Below are 10,578 nucleotides of genomic sequence, written 5' to 3'. Positions count from 1 at the left end.
TTCTTCACACACCAATTTATTATTTACTTGTGGTAAGTGTGTAGGATCGAGAAGCTCAACAAACCTTTGCCACACTTGTAACATTTACTCTTATAACGCTTTCATATCAGATGTTTCCAATGATGATTATTGATTCCAGGCACAACCTTAGTTTCACCAATGTTGGAGGTGTCAGAGATGTGGTGGCCATTTTCGTGAAGGCCAAAGACACACACATCTGTGGTAATTCTAGCTTGCAAAGTCTCAAGCAAAATTGGGTCCAAAATTGGCAGAGCCATTTGAACATGATGGGGCATTGTCTTTCAGACTAATTGGATGTAAGATCATCACAAGTCAAACAACACACTTAAATGACAATGAATTATTAGGTAAGCAATGTGTGATATTGTAAACACTCAAAACTCTTAAGGGTTGTTAGAACTTATAGAGCTCATGATTTATTATATTGGTGGCTATACTTCCACTTGTTAGTGATGCACACCACACTTACCCTCTAATCTAATATAATAGAGTTTCATTATGTAAACAATTTACTCCTATGGGAACATTTTTTTATGTTTTTACTCTACTAGTGTACTAGTGGTTAAAGTTGATAGCTAAACAAAGGGTGTGCCTTATTTCTTCACAAGGGAACCTTAGGTGTATTTATTTATCTTTATACGAAATGCAACAACTACATCGTCAATGTAGCGATAGATGATCGAAGGGCCCATGGAAGTTCATGAACAAGTTTTTTAAAGAATTATTATTGGTTTGAGTTTATGTTCACTTATTATCATAATTTATTAGGCACTCTTAATTAGGAATTTATTTTCTATTATTATTTTGTCAATTTTGTGGCATGCATCATAAAATTTCTTTCTGCTTTGTTTTTTCTTAGAGAATATAAATGTATATCTTCTAGTACTTTTATTTGTGAATTGAAATAATGAATGAACCTCTTCATTTTTTTCATATGTTTTCTCTATTATATTATTTAATAGAAAGATTTATTTTATAGAAGAATCATAACTACATATGATAATATGGCTTTTGCAAAACTATCTATTTTTGAAATGGTATCTAAGCTGAAAATATACAAGGTTTTTCTCTTTATTTAAAAGTTTTACAAGAAGGTTTCATATGACACACCCTATTATAAAAATCAGTCACTGTCATGCTTAAAAAATGGTCAAAACTCTTAGATCTATACAAAGCGTGTTAGATTTAGAATTAAGATCTTGTGGCACAATTCTTTTTGATGTTGTACAATCAGGTGAATATTGATTTGATGGTGAATAGTGTTTCTAATGTGAATAGTATTTTTGAGATGAACAATGTTTTTTTAATGTGAATAGTGTCTCTAGTGTAAAAAATGTTTATGACTATGAACAATGTTTTCAAGTCAAGAATTGTGTTTTCGACCTATATTTCAAATATAAGGAGGAAGTTTTATTTTGGGAGGCTCAACTTATCATCAATATTTAATATCTTTAAGTTTTATTAGGTGTCAAAAAGATGCTTTTAATCATTTCATATTGTTGTGGGTAGTTTTTCTAAATTTGTATATATATTTATTATTTGAAGTCCAAATAAATCATTTTGACTTCTTAGCTTATTCATTTCACCAAAAATCCTTTTTTTCTTGCAAATGAAGAATTTTTGGAAATTTATTAATGAGCTCTTCCCGTCTATTCGTAATATTTTTCTAAAGTTATCCCTAGGTAATATTTTATTCCCTTTATTAGTTATTACATTTTGGTTGGTATCCTATTTTTTTGGGCACTAGTAAATATCTTATTTTCACCATTCAAATTAATTTTGACTTATTGAAATGCATTAAAATTCTAAATAAGAATAATTACGAATCTTGACAAAAGGGAATCCTAACACATTTTAGGTCTCGCATAAATATTTTCCTATCATTAATTAATTTATACCTAAAATAGATACACTTGGAAGGAAGTCATCTTGGGGAAATAATATATCATGTTGTAGGTTTAATTAGTCACAATGTTATTATGATACTATGTGTGTTATTTTAGACCTTAAGTTAAATAATTTCAACATATTTCAACACCTTTCCTCATACTCTATAACTTCTTGTGCATGCCTTACACCACTAAAAATCGATTGAGAAAAATGGCTCACTCTAAAGGAAATTTATCTCATTACCTTCTTGTGTCCATCTAATCAGTCTTCTTCACATATCAATCAATTATTTACTTATGGTAAGTGTGTAGGATTGAGAATCTCAACAAACCTTTGCCACACGTGTAACATTTACTCTTCTAATGCCTTCATATCACACGTTTCCAATGACATGTGTCCATGTCATGTTTTGAAAGCACAGACACTTTTACCCATCATGGATTAGATGCCATGCCATACTATTTATCTTTTGAAGACAAATATTTCAAAACCACTTTCTATTCTCTCATCCAAGACTAGGTCTGATACCATATGAAAGAGCGAGATAAGTAGAAACAAAACTTGATTGATATTGACTCAAAGTGGGTGTCTTTAAATAGGAAAAATAGTTCAAAACTTATCAAAAATTACAAAACTAAATCACAAATGCAATTTAAGTTATTAATCTAAGCTAAAGTTAAACCTATATGCTAATGTAATATAACAATAATCCCCTCTCTTTTTTGAAAACACAAATGTTAAAGGAGATTCCCATCTAATAAATTACCATTTAGTGGGAAGCTAACTCAAGATGATAAAAGACCTCCTACCTCCATTAGTGTCTTCTCTAATCTTTAAAGAACTTATCTTTCATCAAATTTATGGTGATACGAGTCTTCCCTATGCACTGAAAACCCACAATAGTGTGTTTCTCCTTCAATCACATTGAGAGATTTAATATTCTTCAACTTCACATTGATGAGACCTTCGGACCGTTGAATGCAATTCATTGCGCATGTTCAATTTTTCGGCAATAATATTCTTAGAAAGAAAATAAATTTTCTTAATAGTTAAATTACTCTTATTAACTCTACTTCCTTCATCAATTAAAGAAAAAAATGCAATTTACAAACAGGGATTCATTTTATTCAAACCAATAAAAAAAAGAATCAAAACTTAAGGCATACTTAGTAAGATTGCCTTAACATTCAATCACATGATCAACCTTAGAGTTTACACTTGCAATTTGATTAAGGAGGAAACAAAACGTACTAATTGTTAGGATTCCCACAGATAATGAGAGGGGGGGGGTGAATCAGTATCTAACTGGTGATTTGAATTTTTTAACTTAAAAAATGTAGAACATATTATAATAGTATACTGGTATGCAAGAAATAATGTAATAAACAGTATTAAAAGCATCCACATGAAAAACATACCATGAAACAAGGATTTAATGAGGAAATCCAATGTGGGAAAAACCTTGGTGGGATTTGTGACCCACAATATTCATTTACTGGCCAATAAGAGAATATTACTTACAAAAGGGGCCTTCACATGCAGGAAGGCCAATTGCGTAGAGCTCACTGCTCAATGGGAAGTCTCACTGACTTACAATGTGGATTATACAAATCCAATATCTTGTACTGCTTTACAATAGCATCTATAATATCTGATCCAGTACTGGTTTCTACTCTGTTCTTTACATAAAACCTTTAACCTATATTTCGCATAATAGGTCTGCCTAATATCTTCCTTTATCTCGCTTCCAAAATGTCTACAATGATCTCTCTTATATATAAGAGTCATTTTACAACTTGCCAAGTCGGCTTACAAAGTTTTTACAATAATAAACAAAATATAATATATCAAAAATCTTGTCGGCCTCTATGCCGGTATGCTTCCTTTCTCTGTACCAGTGCCGGTGGTCTGAGTGCCAGTGTAGAGTGTGATCTGTTGATGTCGGTGAACTATCTTGCTGGTGTAATACCTTGCCAGTGTAATGCCTTGCCGGTGCCATAGGATTATAAGGTTTCCATCAATGACAAAACCTTCAATCACATATAATGTCTTATTGGAGTGTGCATATGCCAACAATCTCCCCCTTTGGAATTGATGGCAACACTCATGAGAAATCTCAAAAGTGTATCCAAAAATGTTACCAAAAATGTGTGCTCCCCCTGAGCATATGATTCCTGTGATATTGAATTTTCTCATACCTCTACTCCCCCTTTGGCATCAATGACAAAGGTTGTCAAGATGTCAGTAGAGTTTATAGTTCTACTATTGCTTGTCTCGTTGCTTCCAGTCTTTTGAACAACTCATCTGGTACTTCATCTACAACTTCCATCACAAATTTTTTATACATGTCCATATGCAATATAATACTGTTTTCTACTTGTTCTTTTTCATCTGCGGTCAAAGTGTCATACAATTTCTCTATATTCTTCAGTTTCCCTTCCTCTGCAATTTCATTTAACACTATGTCAAGAGGGGCCAAATTTTGTTTTGTTCTCTTCTTCTTCTTGGGTGTCAGTTTCTTCTTCGGTGTAGTCTTTTTAACTGGAGATCTTACTGCTTGATGTTTCTGTCTAGTCCTCCTAGGTGAGGGTGTGGTTTCTTGTCTGTTTGCATGAGTTGCCTTATACCCTAATATCATGTTGATAAACCTTACATTGGTGTCGGTTACATCATTGACTCTTAAGGAGCCTTTATCATATGTAGCACCAGTTAGTTTAGTTACTAGGTCATTGGAGACCTTTTTAGTCTTGTCTGGTCTTTTACCGGTGGATGGTATCCCTGTGACAACTTTCACAGCTTTCTTGGTGATTTTGTGAATTGCATCTAACCAGAAAAATTCACCATGTACCCTGCTTAAGATTATCCATATCCTTGTGAAATTCAGGAATGCAGAGGATTTCAGTAAATCCTAGGGTTTCAATGATTTTATGTTTTGGTTTCACATTTTCAGAATTATCACATATGATAGATTTATACATAGTTTTGATCTCTTCATCTCCTAATTCCTCTATGTTACAGTGAATGTAAATTTTGGGGTCTTCAACATAAACAACTCCTTTTGGTATTTGAGAGAAAGCACCTAAATTGTCATCTTTCTTTGCTACTTCGAGAACTAGTTGAAATACGGGCCTAAGGTGTTTTATAACCTCGACTACAGTAGGGCTTTCTATATATTCAAGTGCAGAGGTGGATGCCATGATGATAAATACCTTTTTCTATCTTAGATGGATTGATTACTTGAAGTGCTTTGCCTCTTTGCTTGAAATTTCTTAGCTCTGCAAATTTCGCACTCTACAAATGTTTGAAATCACAATGAAATGAAATGGAGCCAAAACCACAAATTTATAGTGTTTATTTGCCATCTGCCACATTTAATGCATGCCGGTTAAGTATTCACTTAACATTGTCTACCGGTAATGAAGTAATTTCCAACTTTTCATCTATAACCGAGGGAATAATAGCACATGTGTCATTAGATTTCTGAACCCTCAAGGAAACTTTCTTCAATTTGATGAAGAACTTCCTACTAGTGGAGCACTACTCTGTCCTGTCGATGAAGAATCACTTTGTGCTATCGGTGAAGAATTGATTGTTTTGAGAATTCTTGCTCAACCTCTTCAACTTTTTCTTTACCTTTCAAGCTAGAACTTTTGTTGTCTACTAGTGATTCTTTACTTCTACATAATTTTGCGACATGCCCAATCTTGTTACATGCATAACAAGTCACATTATTCTTCTGAATAGCTTTCCCATAACCTATGTCAGTTTGTGTTCTGCATTGATTAGATAAATGTGCAAATCTTCCACAAACATAACATCTCACATTCATTCTGCAATTTTCAGAGTTGTGACCAACTTTGTTGCATTTTGAACATTGATCGATGGGTGTGTTGATATTCTGATAATTTCTAGATCTACATTCATTTTCTCTATGACCATACTTATTACAGTTAAAGCATTTTCCATTGAATTTATAAGCATTAGGTTGTCTTACCGGTTTGCTGTGATCCTTTGTGTTTGTAGTACCTAAGCTTTCACCAACTTCAAAGCCAATTCCAGAAGTGTCACCTTTAGCTTTTTGATTATTCAGCAAGTTAACAAGTTCCTCTGAGCTTTTCTTGAATTTTTGTTTATGTTGATTTGCAGTTTCTAGTTCTCTTTCTAAGACTTCTTTTTCCCTCATCAGTTCATTGGAGTCATTCTGAGTGTGCATCTAATCTATCTTCAATAAATCATTTTCATAGCTAAGTCTTGTGTTCTCATTTGCTGCATCACTTAGTCTTCTGGTCAATTCTTCTTCATTCTTCTTCCTATCTTCAATTTCTTTACAAAATCTCATAGTCATATCCTACATCTCATTCTTTGTTGTTATGTTCTACAATTTCAAGCTTGCCTATCATATCATTAAGTGATCCCTTTTCATCATTCTCATTTTGCATCTTTTCACAAAGTTCTCTTCTCTTATTTCTTGCAATAGTAAGATTCTCTTGAAGTGCTTGAATGATATCCTGAGCTGCTTTTAGATCATCTTCTAGTTTGATATTTTTGAATTTCTCTGTATCATAATCTGAGAGAGCTGCTTCAAGTTGCTTCATCAGATTTTCCATCTTTACCAGTGTCAAGATCTTCCTCAAGCTGTTAGGCTTCTAAAAATAGAGGACCAGGCTCTGATACCAATTGTTAGGATTCCCACAGATACTGCGACGGGGGGGTGAATTTGTATCTAACCGGTGATTTGAATTTCTTAACTTAAAACATGTAGACCATATTATAACAGTATACCGGTATGCAAGAAATAATGCAACAAATAGAATTAAAAGCATCCACATGAAAAACACACCATGGCAAAAGGATTTAACAAGGAAATCCAGTGTGGGAAAAACCTCGGTGGGATTTGTGACCCATAATATTCACTTACTGGCCAATAAGAGAATATTACTTACAAAAGGGGGTTGCACATGCAGGAAGGCCAATTGCCTAGAGCTCACTGACTTACAATATGGATTATAAAAATCCAATAGCTTGTACTTCTCTACAATAGCATCTATAATGCCTGATCCAGTACCGGTTTCTGCTCTATTCTTTACATAAAACCTATAACCTATATTTGCATAATAGGTCTACCTAATATTTTCCTTTTTCTCGCTTCCAAAATGTCTACAATCATCTCTCTTATATATAAGAGTCGTTTAACAACTTGCCAAGTCAGCATATAAAGTTTTTACAATAATAAACAAAATATAATATATCAAAAATCTTGTCGGCCTCTGTGCCGGTATGATTCCTTTCTCTGTGCCGGTGCCGATGGTTTGAGTGCCAGTGTAGAGTGTGATCTGTTGATGCCAGTGAGCTATCTTGCCGGTGTAATACCTTGTCGGTGCCATAGGATTGTAAGGTTGCCATCAATGACAAAACCTTCAATCACATACAATGTCTCATTGGAGTGTGCATATGCCAACACTAATATGTTGAACAATATTGTCTACCTCTTTCATCTTCAACCCAAAAAGTTCTTGCTTTAAGGACATTTTAGCACTTGAAGCTTGTGCACCAAATAAAGAATTAAGCCCATTGCATATTTCCTTGACATCTTTGATAGATCAATGTCATGCAAATGTGCATTGGATAAACCAAGTGCAATCAATATTGTGGTCTGATGATCTTTATCCATCCATTTTGTTGCTCCATTTGAATCTTGTGAATTTTTTTATAATTCCACTCACAATGTCCCATAGATCTTATTTCATCTAAAAATAACTAAATATTAATTTACCCTATATATATAAACTAACTTTTCCATGAAAAACTTTATAACTACTTATACCTCCTTAATGAATGCATAAAACATCACATACATCAATATTCTTATACTAAAAAATTTTGTACATACCTTTAGAAATGTGCTTCAGAACTCTTAGCAAATTCAAATACAACTTGAACTATTATCAATGAATTTGTAATGTCGTATGCTTTTCATACTCCTACAATGATTTGGACATTGGAGATTCCACACACCATTTTCCACGCTTAGAAGATATTATTACCTCGCTTTGGAATTACCTTCTAACAACAGATTGTACGAGCAAAGTTCCAACCAATTCTCATTCCATGGCACACTCACACAATAAATTTTAGCACCAAAACTACAAATTTCAATACCAAAAATACTTAACTCGCTGCTAGAAGGAATTTGCATATTTTAATACCAACCTTGAACTTAGCGATCAATATGTAGAACTTTGTCTTCTCAAAAACATTGGTGACAACAAAATTCAACAATAGTCAGCAGAATCACCTCAAGTAGAGTCACCGAACAAGCAAAATGCTAGTCTTCATCATTTAGACATGCAATAATTAGCCATAAAAACATGCAGCACCATTTCATTTTCTTGCCACAACATCATCACCCAGCCACAAGAAATTGTGTGACTTTGAGTACGTCGCAAGCTACACCACGTTGCATGAAGGAAACACAGATGATTAGACACCATCAACTTTCACTTTTCTGCACTATGAATCGCCAAAGTTTGTGGCTCTATTACCACATAAGAACTTGATGATTATTGATTGCAGGCACAACCTTAAAATGGCGATACGGTTGTAAACTAGAACTAGCAATTCCATAACCAAACCATAACTACTAAAGTTTATTAACCTAAACTAAATCTATCTGCTAATGTAATATTCTCCAACAACAAAGTCATAATTGGTAGGATAATAACTCTATCGAATTCAAAATACCACTGAACAAATCCTAGTTAGATCACTTATATGATGTAGAAGTGGAAGTCATTACCCAATGAAGAATGAGTATGGCTGCCTCATAGCTAGCACTTCAATATTATAAATATTTACATCGGTAGTTCACATTTGTGAACTCCTAAATGTTCTAATGGCATCACCACCACCACCCAAAAAAAATGAATAGGTTTGAAGTTTTAAGATATGGAGAATCCTTGAAAGATCTAAGGTTTCTTGTCAGCACGTTTGCTAAGAATATGACCATGTACACCATGGAGTTTATTATATCAAAATAGGAGTGTTTAGAATATTAGTTTGACCTTCAAGAGTTTTATAAGACATTGAGAAGTCAATTCTAACAAGAAAATTAGTACATTGCAATAGTAACTATTAAGGATTTTTTAATTTCACAAAAGTGCGGTAGTTTTTTTTCTAAGAAGGAAAAAATCAATATGGTTTTTAAAAGCGTAAGTGATAGTCATGTTAAACTCTAGTAGTAAAGATATCTATATTATTTATATTTATTAAAAAAATAAAAATATGTGATACATACAATCGCGTCTCTTTTAATTATTAAAAAAGAAATTCTTATCAATATTTTTTTCTTTAAATTAGCTTGTATAGAATGATACCTACTTTTTTTTTTCTAAAATATAATCGATTACATTTTTAAAAATATCAAATTTTTATCAAACTAATTAGAAATCATTTTAAAATGAGTTATCATTTTAAACTGAATTATTATTTTATAAAATTTATTTAATTTACTACAACTTCTATTATTATATTATTTATAATTTTATGTTACATCATTTGATTTTATTGTGTTGTTACATAAGTCTATTTTTTATAATTTTGATTGTCACTCAAGAATTTTATTTTGTTGTTGATGATGTTGCACTCACTCAACCCATTAATTTCAAATGATGAAATATCCTTTTGAAATATTTGAACATTTTTCGTTTCATATTTGTTGAAATTTTTCACATAATTTGAAATACATTAGTATTTTAGTTTCACATGCATCTGAAAATTAGGGCAAATTGGAATAGAAAAAATTGCATACCCATGCCAATTCTCATTTAGGTTTGGGCCCATTTCATTGAAATGTGTTAAAGACAATTACATATCAATAATTTACATAGTGTTACAAAGGTTTGGCTCATTACGCAATACCTACCCCTACCCATTTTGCATTCATTTAAATTTTTTTACTTTCACTCAACGTTATCTTGTCTATATTTAGACACACATTCCATATATTCATCATTTGTACATGATATATTTAACTACATTTACACCCTCTCCACACATTTGTTCTAGAGTACCTTGAACCCATCCATATTTACACACACGTTTCCATTTCTTCCTTATTTGTACACCATTGATGAGCTTGTATTTGCAACCATTCTATACATTTAGTTATTGACTTAAAAGTGGCACTTTCTATTCCTGATTGATTTTGAGTGCCTTGAGCCCATCCATATTTACACACATTCCCTTATATTTATCATCTACATGTCATTTATTAGCCTATATTTATTATCATCTCCACACATTTGTTTATTTCCTAAAACCAAAACTTTCTATCGTCAATCAATCTTGATGCCTTTTGATTGATCCCAAAATTTGCAATTTTTAAGTCAGATTCATATTCTTTTAAATAATAACCATTATGAGTATACTTGGTACTTGCTTACACAACTTGGTCTTATACTTTTGTATTTTAAGTAATAAATTTGTGTAATTTATATATAATGAAATATTAAATGTTTACACAAAGACACAATGGGATTTGAACTTTTAAGGCAACTCGTTGCATTACAGTCATGTATCCTATTTGCCTATTTTGTGCATCTTATCTTTTGATCATTTGATTATAACTTTCAAGCCAATTGAAATAGTGGTGTACTTGTATGAACTTGA

Source organism: Cryptomeria japonica, chromosome 7, assembly GCF_030272615.1.
Source record: "Cryptomeria japonica chromosome 7, Sugi_1.0, whole genome shotgun sequence".
NCBI lineage: Eukaryota > Viridiplantae > Streptophyta > Pinopsida > Cupressales > Cupressaceae > Cryptomeria > Cryptomeria japonica.
This window is presented reverse-complemented; position numbering follows the sequence as displayed.